The sequence below is a fragment of the Hylobates moloch genome, unplaced genomic scaffold (assembly GCF_009828535.3).
Source record: "Hylobates moloch isolate HMO894 unplaced genomic scaffold, HMol_V3 SCAFFOLD_5, whole genome shotgun sequence".
In the NCBI taxonomy this organism is placed as follows: domain Eukaryota; kingdom Metazoa; phylum Chordata; class Mammalia; order Primates; family Hylobatidae; genus Hylobates; species Hylobates moloch.
In genome coordinates, this window is record NW_026652280.1 from 71,869,021 (window position 1) to 71,880,854 (window position 11,834).

An 11,834-nucleotide genomic window follows, 5' to 3' on the forward strand; every position below is an offset into this window, starting at 1 on the left:
GGGAGCCGGCTCCTACCTTGGCCAGCCCAGAAAGGGGCTCCCACAGTGCAGCGGTGGGCTGAAGGGCTCCTCAAGTGCTGCCAAAGTGGGAGCCCAGGCAGAGGGGGCACCGAGAGCAAGTGAGGGCTGTGAGGACTGCCAGCATGCTGTCACCTCTCACAATTATATCCTGATAAAAAAAGGACAGATTCTTACTGAATCTTTGCAAATAATGCCAATTAAAGCAAAGAACCTCAATAAAAATACTTATGAATCCTAAGAGATGAGTAAGATATTAAAGAATGTTTTGTCTCAGCTTGCAAAAGCGTAGTTTATTAAGCTAAAGGTTAAAGACAGATCCAGTAGAAGGAGAAAGGCTTCATCATATACTGATCACAAAGAAAACACAAAAAATAACAGTGGCAAAACTCAGATTTCCCTCATGCATCCACTCAATCCCACTTCCAAAGGCTCTCAAACCTGGCCTATTATGACTTCTTGAATATCAGACTAAATACTCCAAGACCACTTTGGTCATTTTAACAGAGACAAGACCCAATTCTAGTCTGGCATTAATGTAATATTTGGCAGCAAAGGATTCATATGCTTTTATTTTTTCCTATGAACAAACCCATTAAGTATGAACAAATTTTGCCCAAATTGTAACACATTTCATTGTTTTTTTTTTCAGACTCATTATTTGCAGATATTTGGAATCAAGGAAAATAAGGTTTACTTTCTTTAAAACTTCCATAATTTTCTATTTTCATTCAAGTTGTATCTTTCACTACTCTCTTTCCCATTCTGGAGCAAACACACACTTTAGACAAAACGAATCTCTTTATCCTTGATGGACAAAAGCACATCCCATTGAATGCACAATCATATTGCTTCGCCTCTATTGCTCCTAGTGTAGTCTCAGTCACTAATGTTAGTTATAAATGTTAACCCAAGCCAATAACTTCCATTTGCAGGTAGAACTGGGAGGTGGGGACAGAGAACCATCTGTTGTCACACAAGCCATTTTAGCAGACAGTGTCACCCCGAAGGTGGGGGCCTCTGGAAGCAGTTGCTGAGATGGAGCTAGGGGTGCAGATGGTTTTTAAGGCACAAAACTTGGGCAAATGGAGAAGTCAAGCCACAATTCAGCCCAGAGAAAGCCTTGGCCGGCCCAGCGGGGGACACCCAGGCAGGAGCTGACAGTGAGAGGTCCTGGCTGGCTGGCTGGTGGGGCTCGGTTGCAGGTGTGGCCCAGGCCATGTGGGTCTCAGGTGAGGTGGCTCCGTGCTGCTGATGAGGGCCCTGGCAGCAAGTCCTTCCTCAAAGGGGCACCTGGGCCGGCACCTCCGTGTCCACCACAGCCAGAGAAGTTCACAAACACATAGAAGAGGACCCGTTACAATACATACAGCAAAGTGGCAAAGCTGAACATCTGTTAACATGGCTCAAAGGTGTACCTACACTACAGCATATAAAAATAAGAAGAAATGAGTATTTAGAGATTGTTAATTGAGTAAATATAAATCCAAGGTCTTAAAGTTATTAAGGACTTTGGAAATTCTGTGTAAAATAACATACCACAGAACATAATTACTATTGATATAACAAAGTTTGTTAGAATTTTAGTTCAATTTAGTTGAACACATTTTACATTTTTCTAAATCTAAAAATTTATATGGAAGTACTATTAGTTTATCTGAACAGAAAAATCAATATAGGAAGTTTAGAAAAATCAAGTTATCTGGACTATGCAGGACAAAACAAGTTTACATCTGGTCAAAGAAAATGACCGATAGGAGGCAGGAGTAAATTGCAGCTCCCACCTGGACAGACAGCGCAGCGTGTGGAGACTCACACTGGTGAACTTTTGCTCCAAGAACTACCGCAGGAACCTACCAGGATAGCGAGAGAATCCACAAACCCTTTGAAAGAAGTAGATTGCTCCTCCAGGCCCCAGGAGACAGCTCCCAAACTGTGGGTACCCAAAGTGTGAAAGGGGGATCATCCACCCCTGAACACACACCCTCACTAGGGAGACTGAAGGTCCAGATTACAGGAGAAGGAATTGACCTCACCTGGAACTGAGATAATTTAGAGAGCCGTGCAAAATACAGGGGTTGAGGAAGCCATGGGGAGAGCCCTGTGGGCTCCCTTGGACCCCAGGGAAGCCATTTCTGACCATCTTCCAGAGGTCCTTAGGGAGGGCTGCCAGAGGAACTGGGAAAAGACCACAGGAGAAGGAAACTTCCAGCTGAACTTTGTAACAATTTTAACCAAACGCGAAGTTTCCCAGACAGAACTCGGGCGAGGGGGTGAATCGGAGCGCAGACACAGCACAGAAGCTGCAGCAGGCGGGGAGGCTTGAAACCTGAAAGCCCTGCTTGCTCTCTCAGCCGGGAGGCCGGTAGCCTGGGGCCGGTTCTCAGCCATGTTCACCAGCTGCCTGGAAACAAACTTGGTGCTGTCCGGTGGGGGCTGGGGGGGCCACAGTGGGAGTGAGACTGGCCTTTTGGGCTGTGTAGGAGCTGAGTGAGGCCTGTAACTGCCAGCTTCCCCTCACTTCCCTGGTGACCTGTGTGACACAGCGGAGGCATCCATAATCCTCATGGGAACAGAACGCCATTGTCCTGACAACCATCCCCCATCCCTCACAGCAGCCACAGCAAACCCCACCTAAGGAGAGTCTGAGTTCAGACACACCTAATCCTGCCCCCACCTGATGGTCTTTCTCTATCTGCCCTGGTAGCTGAAGACAAAGGACATAATGTCTTGGGAGCTCTAGGGCCCTGCCCACCACCTGATCCTCCCTATACTACCACAACTGATGGGCTCTTGAAAATGCCACCTCCTGGCAGGAGGCCAACCAGCACAAAACTAGTGCAGTAAACAGACTACAACCAAGGATCCTCACAGAGTCCATTTCACTCCTCTGCCACCTCCACCAGAGCAGGTGCTGCTATCCATGGTTGAGAGACCTGAAGATGGTTCACATCACAGGACTCTGTGCAGACACCCCCAGTACCAGCCTAGAGCCCGGTAGCTCCACTGGGAGGCTAGATCCAGAAGAGAAATAACAACCACTGCAATTCATCTCTCAGGAAGCCACATCCCTATGTGAAGGTGGAGAGCACTACATCAAGGGAGAACCCTATGGGACAAAAGAATCTGAACAGCAGCCCTTGAGCCCCAGATCTTCCCTCTTACGTAGTCTACCTAAATGAGAAGGAACCAGAAAAACAGTTCTGGTAATATGACAAAACAAGTTTCTTTAACACCCTCAAAAGATCACACTAGCTCATCAGCAATGGATCCAAACCAAGAAGAAATCCCTGAATTGCCAGAAAAAGAATTCAGAAGATCAATTATTAAGCTATCCAGGAGGCACCAGAGAAAGGTGAAGTCCAACTTAATGAAATAAAAAAAAGATACAAGATACGAAGGAAAAAATCTTCAGTGAAATAGAAAGCATAAATAAAAATCAATCACAGCTTCTGGAAATAAAGGACACACTTAAAGAAATGCAAAATGCACTGGAAAGTCTCAGCAATAGAATCGAACAAGCAGAAGAAAGAACTTCTGAGCTCAAAGACAAGGTTTTTGAATTAACTCAATCCAACAAAGACAAAGGAAAAAGAATTATAAAAAATGAACAAAGCCTCCAGGAAGTTTTGGCTTATATTAAACAACAATTATACCTAAGAATAATTGGTGTTCCTAAGAAAGAAGAGAAACCTAAAAGTTTGGAAAACATATTTGAGGGAATAATCAAGAAAAACTTTCCCAGCTTTGCTAAAGATCTAGACATCCAAATACAAGAAGCCCAGAAAACACCTGGGAAATTTATCGCAAACAAATCATTGCCTGGGCACATTGTCATCAGGTTATCTAAAGTCAAGATGAAGGAAAGAATCTTAAGGACTATGAGGCAGAAGCACCAGGTAAGCTATAAAGGAAAACTTATCAGATTAACAGCAGATTTGTCAGCAGAAACACTACAAGCTAGAAGGGATTGGGGCCCTATCTTTAGCCTCCTTAAACAAAAGAATTATCACCCAAGAATTTTGTATTCAGTGAAACTAAGCTTCATAAACGAAAGAAAGATACAGTCTTTCTCAGACAAACAAATGCTGAGAGAATTTGCCACTACCAAGCCAGCACTACAAGAACTGCTAAAAGGAGCTCTAAATCTTAAATCCTCAAAATACACCAAAATAACACCTCCTTAAAGGATAAATCTCACAAGACCTATAAAACAAAAACACAATAAAAAACCAAAACAAAACAAGGTATTCAGGCAACTAACAGCACGATGAATGGAATAATACCTCACATCTCAATATTAACATTGAATGTAAATGGCCTAAATACTCCACTTAAAAGATACAGAATGGCAGAATGGATAAGAATTCTCCAACCAGGTATCTGCTGTCCTCAAGAGACTCACCTAACACATAAGGACTCACAAAAATTTAAGGTAAAGGGATGGAAAAAGATATTCCATGCAAATGGACAGCAAAAGTGAGCAGGAGTAGCTATTCTAATATCAGACAAAACAAACTCTAAAGCAACAGCTGTTAAAAAAGACAAAGAGGGACATTATATAATGATAAAAGGACTTGTCCAATGGGAAAATATCACAATCCTAAATATATATGCACCTAACACTGGAGTTCCCAAATTTATAAAACAATTACTACTAGACCTAAGAAATGAGATTGACAGCAACACAATAATAGTGGGGGACTTAAACATCCACTGACAGCACTAGACAGATCATCAAGACAGTCGTTTATATCCTAAAATAAATGGACTTAACAGATATTTACAGAATATTCTACCCAACAACTGCAGAATATATATTCTATTCATGAGCACATAGAAAATTCTCCAAGATAGACCACGAAAAGCCACAAAACAAGTCTCAATAAATTTAAGAAAATTGAAATCATATCAAGTACTCTCTTAGACCACAGTGGAATAAAATTGGAAGTGAATTCCAAAATGAATCCTCAAAACCATGCAAATACATGGAAATTAAATAACCTGCTCCCGAATGATCACTGGGTCAACAATGAAATCAAGATGGAAATTAAAAAATTATTTGAACTGAACGGTAATAGTGACACCACCTATCAAAACCTCTGGGACTCACGCCTGTAATCCCAGCACTTAGGGAGGCCGAGGCAGGTGGATCACGAGATCAGGAGTTTAAGACCAGCCTGGCCAAGACAGTGAAACACTGTCTCTACTAAAAATACAAAAAAATTAGCTGGGCATGGTGGCGGGTGCCTGTAATCCCAGTTACTGGGGAGGCTGAGGCAGAGAATTGCTTGAACCTGGGAGGCAGAGGTTGCAGTCAGTTGAGATCTCACCACTGATCTCCAGCCTGGGCGACAGAGCAGACTCTCTCTCAAACAAACAAACAAAAACGCCAAACAAACAAACAAACAAAAAAACCTCTGGGATATGGCAAAGGCAGAACTAAGAGGAAAGTTCATAGCCTTAAAAAATGCCAACATCAGAAAGTCTGAAAGAGCACAGACAATCGAAGGTCACACCTCAAGGAAGTAGAGAAACAAGAACAAACAAAACCCAAACCCAGCACAAGAGAAGAAATAACACAGATCAGAGCAGAACTAAATGAAACTGAAACACAAAAACAATACAAAAGATAAATGAAACAAAAAGCTGAAAAGTTCTTTGAAAAGATAAATAAAATTGATAGACTAAATTAGCGAGATTAACCAAGAAAAGAAGAGAGAAGATCCAAATAAGCTCAATTAGAAACCAAATGGCAGATATTACAACCAATATCACATAAATACAAAAGATTATTGAAGGCTACTATGAACACCTTTATGTGCATAAACTAGAAAACCTAGAGGACATAGATACATTTTTGGAAATATTCATCCCTCCTAGATTAAACCAGGAAGAAATAGGAACTCTGAACAGACCAAGAACAAGCAGCGAGATTGAAATGGTAATGAAAAAATTGTCAACAACAAAAGAAGCCCAGGATCAGACGGATTTACAACTGAATTCTATCAGACATTCAAAGAAAAATTGGTACCAATCCTATTGACACTATTCCAAAATACAAAGAAAGAGAGAATCCTCCCTACATCATTCTATGAAGCCAGTATTACCCTAATACCAACACCAGGAAAGGACATAACAAAAAAATAAAACTACAGGCCAATATCCCTGATGAATATAGATGCAAAAATCCTTAACAGAATACTAGCTAACTGAATCCAACAGCATGTAAAAAAGATACTCCACTATGATCAAGTGGGTTTCACACCAGGGATGCAGGAATGGTTTAATACATGCAAGTAAATAAATGTGACACACCACATAAACATAATAAAAACAAAAATCACATGATCATCTCAATAGATGCAGAAAAAGCATTTGACAAAACCCAGCATCCCTTTATAACTAAATCCCTCAGCAAAATAGGCATAGAAGGGACATACCTTAATGTAATAAAAGCCATCAAGGACAAACCCACAGCCAACATAATACTAAATGGGGAAAACTTGAAAGCATCTCCCCTGAGAACTGGAACAAGACAAGGATGCCCACTCTCGCTACTTCTATTCAACATAGTACTGGAAGTCCTAGCCAGAGCAGTCAGACAAGAGAAAGAAATAAAGGCATCCAAATCAGTAAAGAAGAAGTCAAACTGTCACTGTTTGCTGATGATATGATCATATACCTAGAAAACCCTAAAGCCTCCCCCCAAAAGCTCCTAGAACTGATGGAATTCAGGAAAGTTTCAGCATACAAAATTAATGCACCCAAGTCAGTAGCTCTGCTATACACCAACAGAAACAAAGCTGAGCATTAAATAAACAATTCAATCCCTTTTACAATAGCTGCAAAAAATAAAAATAAAAAATAAAATACTTAGGAATATACTTAACTAAGGAGGTGAAAGACCTCTAGAAGGAAAACTACAAAACACTGCTGAAAGAAATCATAGATAACACAAACAAATGGAAACACATCCCATGCTCATGGATGGGTAGAACCAATATTGTGAAAATGATCATACTGCCAAAAGCAATCTACAAATTCAGTGCAGTTTCCATCAAAATACCACCATCATTCTTCACAGAACTAGAAAAAGCAATCCTAAAATTCATATGGAACCAAAAAAGAGCTTGTGTAGCCAAAGCAAGACTAAGCAAAAAGAACAAATCTGGAGGTATCACATTACCTACTTCAAACTATACTACAAGGCCATAGTCACCAAAACAGCATGGTGCTGGTATAAAAATAGGCAAATAGACCAACGGAACAGAATAGAGAACCCAGAAATAAACCCAAATACCTGCAGCCAACTGATCTTTGACAATGCAAACAAAAACATGAAGTGGGGAAAGAACACCCTATTTAACAAATGGTGCTGGGATAATTGGCAAACCACATGTGGAGGAATGAAACTGGATCCTCACATTTTGCATTATACAAAAATCAACTGAAGATAGATCAAGACTTAAATCTAAGACCTGAAACCATAAAAATTATAGACGATAACACTGGAAAAACCCTTCTAGACATTAGCTTAGGCAAAGACTTCATGACCAAGAACCCAAAAGCAAATGCAACAAAAACAAAGACAAATAGGTGGGACTTAATTAAACTAAAAAGCTTCTACATAGCAAAAGAAACAATCAGCAGAGTAAACAGACAACCCACAGAGTGGGAGAAAATCTTCACAATCTATACATCTGACAAAGGACTAATATCCAGAATCTACAAGGAACTCAAACAAATTAGCAAGAAAAATATCAACAATCTCATCAAAAAGTGAGCTAAGGACATGGATAGACAGTTCTCAAAAGAAGATACACAAATGGCCAACAAACATATGAAAAAATGCTCAGCATCACTAATTATCAGGGAAATGCAAATCAAAACTACAATGCCACTTTGGGGGGCCAAGGCGGGAGGATCACTTGAGGTCAGGAGTTCGAAACCAGCCTGGCCAACGTGGTGAAACCTTGTCTTCACTAAAAATACATAAATTAGCTGGGCATGATGGTGGGCGCCCGTAATGCCAGCTACTCGGGAGGCTGAGGCACGAAAAATGCTTAAACCTGGGAAGTAGAGGCTGCAGTGAGCTGAGATCGTGCCACGGCACTCCAGCCAGGGTGTCAGAGTGAGAGTCTCAAACAAACAAACAAAAAGAACAAAACCACAATGCGATACCGCCTTACTCCTGCAAGAATGGCCATAATAAAAAAAAATTAAAAAAATAGATGTTGGTGAGGAAGTGGTGAAAAGGGAACACTTTTACATGGTTGGTGGGAATGTAGACTAGTACAGCCACTGTGGAAAACAGTGTGGAGATTCCTTAAAGAACTAAAAGTAGAACTACCATTTGATCCAGCAATCCCACTACTGGGTATCTACCCAGAGGAATGGAAGTCATTGTAAGAAAAAGATACTTGCACACACATGTTTATAGCAGCACAATTTGCAATTGCAAAAATATGGAACCAGCCCAAATGCCCATCAATCAATGAGTGGACAAAGAAATTGTGTTATATATATACACCATGGAATACTACTTAGCCATAAAAATGAATGAAATAATGGCATTTGCAGCAACCTGGATGGAGTTGGAGACCATTATTCTGAGTGAAGTACCTCAGGAATGGAAAAACCCAACATTGTATGTTCTTACAGGTGGGAACTAAGCTATGAGGAAACAAAGGCATTAGAAGGATACAATGGACATGGGGGAATCAGGGGACAGGTTGGGAGGGGGTGAGGGATAAAAGACTATAAATTGGGTGCCGTGTACACTGCTTGGGTGATGGTGCACCAAATCTCAGAAATCACCACTAAAGAACTTACTCATATAAACAAAACCACCTGTTTCCCAAAAACCTATGGAAATAAAAAATAAAAATAAAAATACATTTATAAAAGAAATAAATATTATTAATAATGATACATGGATATTTTATTTAGGAACCTAATGGGATTTATTTATTTATTTATTTATTTATTTATTTTGAGACAGGGTTTCTCTCATTGCTTAGGCTGGAGTGCGCTGGTGCAATCTCAGCTCACTGCAACCTCCGCCTCCTGGGTTCGAGCAATTCTCCTGCCTCAGCCTCCGAGTAGCTGGGATTGCAGGTATACACCACCACGCCCAGCTAATTTTCATATTCTTTTGTAGAGATGGGGTTTCACCATGTTGGCCAGGCTGGTCTCGAACTCCTGACCTCAAGTGATCCACCAGCCTCAACCTCCCAAAGTGCTGGGATTATAGGCACGAGCCACTGTGCCTGGCCACTAATAGGGATTTGAAAACAGGAAATATACATGTTAAAATGTCTTGGTAAATATATCTAGATCATAATGGTATGTGTGAAATTGTGAATAGCTTTGAAAATAAAACAAAAAAAGAGAAAAGAACTGGGGAATTTAAACCTAAAAACACAAACAAATTTACATCTTATCAAAAATAAAATGTATGCCTGCATTATATGCAGCATAGAAAAAAATGAAGGAAAAGGCATATTTGCTGTGTTTAAATCAAATTTATCAAACTGGTCTGATTTGTTTAATCGCTTTGATTATATGAACTTGATTTCTTATAGAAAAAAATGCTATGAGGGATAGTAATTTTGAGGAGAAATATTTTTTCTTGAAAGGCTAACACATTTAAAATACTAGAAGGCCAGGTATGGTGGCTCATACCTGTAATCCCAGCACTTTAGGAGACTGAGGTGGGAGCGTCACTTGAGGCCAGGAGCTCAAGACCAGACTGGGCAACATAGCAAGATCCCATGTCTAGAAAAATAATAAAAATAAAAAATAAAATATTAAAAGTTCAGTTTCTATATTTTCTGGGGATTTTGAGGATATTAAATTCATATAAGCACTTATCAGCCATTCAGGACAAAGTTCCTTTATTGTAAGAAACTTTGTAATCTAATTTATTAATACATTGTTGATATAAGAAAAGATTTCAGACACCAGGAGAGGTAAAGGCTTTTCTCGGTTGGAGGCTCACAGACCCACGGAGTGCATGTGGCTTCTGTCATGCATCCTCAGCCACAGGCCACAGCCAACCCAGAAGCACCACTCATGGGTCCAGATCCTAAAACCTGTTCTCTTTTCCAGGGGGCGCAACACATCCTTTTGATGGAGTTGAGCTCACAGGAGGACAGGAAGGAAAGAACCAGCTGGATTTTCTGTCCTCTCTCAGTGGAGAATGGACCCCTCATGCCCCAGTAGGGACAGATCCCCCCAGGGCAGACCCGAAAACCTGGCTGTCAGTCATTGCTGAGAGGACTTGCACATTGGATAGGGCCAAACCAGAACCAGAACGGAAGCAGGCCCCAGACCAGGAAGGAACACAGCAACACATGGTCAGGAATAAAGCAGCGTGGGGAGTCAGTGCGGGAAAGGGCTTGTGCCATGTGGGGCCTGCCGTGGGCCGAGACTGAGTGTGTCTGCAGCAGGTTCAGCAGCTTTGAGGCTCGTTGGCAGGTGGAGTTCTGTGGCTTTGCTGGGTGAGTCCCAGAGACATCTTGGCGGGACCCCCAAAACCTTCAAACGAATTTGCAAAAAGATGAAAACATAACTTTCTACAAATATAGAGTGAACACGTGTCCTAGATTTAGTGAGCTCGTTAGCGAAGAGCCAGAAGGAGGCTGCAGCTCGTGCCCATGTTCCTCGTCTGAAATATCTTTCTGGTGGGCTGAGCTGCATCTGAGAGTTTACACAAGAAGTCACACTGACCATTCCTACAAGGTGGCAGAACATTCCAGAACTCCTTGACCACGTTCTCCACATGGGCCTGTGACAATGAAACAGCAAAAGAACGGACACAACTAGCTCCATTTTTGTTGAAGGGGCCTCTACCCACTCCTGCACGTAGGCTAGGATAATTTTAGAGCACTGAGATAAAACACAAAAACAGCAATCATGTAGTTTTTGAAACTAACTCTGGGATTAAAAGGGAAGTATGTAAACAGCTAACTATGTTTTGTTAAGATTTATAGAAACAGGGAGGTTTAGCTACCGTCACATGAGAGACCATTACGCATGGACAAAGAAGTTTTACAAACTTCCCCCAGACCCTTGTTGGCGCCCAGACAATTGCGGTTTTCAGCCCCCTCCTTTCCCTCTCACATAGAAGACAAGGCAAAGCCCGCATGATTCCAAGATGGATCTCTGGGACGTTAGTTTCTACCATCTTCTCAGTTTGCTGACTCTCTGAGATAAAGTCGCCTTCCTTGCCCCAGCTCCGTGTCTCTTGACTTATTGGCTGCTGTGTGGCCAGCAGAGCAAGTTTGGACTCAGTCACGGACTCTCCATGCACCTGACCTCAGTTAGAAAGGAAAGGGTTCCACCGTCCCTCGTGGCTGCCCCTGCAGGAACAGCACGTGGAGGAACCAGCTGGCTTTGGATCCTGCTGTCTGAAGCCGGTGTGCATTCTGAGGGTCCATTTGGAAGAGGATGCAAAGCCTGCGTTGTCCGTGGTATCTCCCATTTCCAGGGATATGAGGCCATCATCCAACAGAAGCACAGTGAGCCTCTGTCAGTGGAAAAGAGCCACAGTGAAGCGTGAAGCCTGCCCTGCTTTTTCACAGAGAAATGTTAAGAACCCGGTAAAGATCCTCCAAGTCTAAGTATTTGTAATATGGGAAGTGCTCTCAAAACCTAAGGCTGAGGTCCATGGAGCTTGGAGAGAGGGGGCAGGTAGACCCAAGCAACTGGAAAATGGGAAAACGTCACTGTACTAACATAAAAAGCCAGCATGTGGATACATAGAGAAAAATAAATTTATTTATACATGAAGTAATTTTATCCTTAGAGGC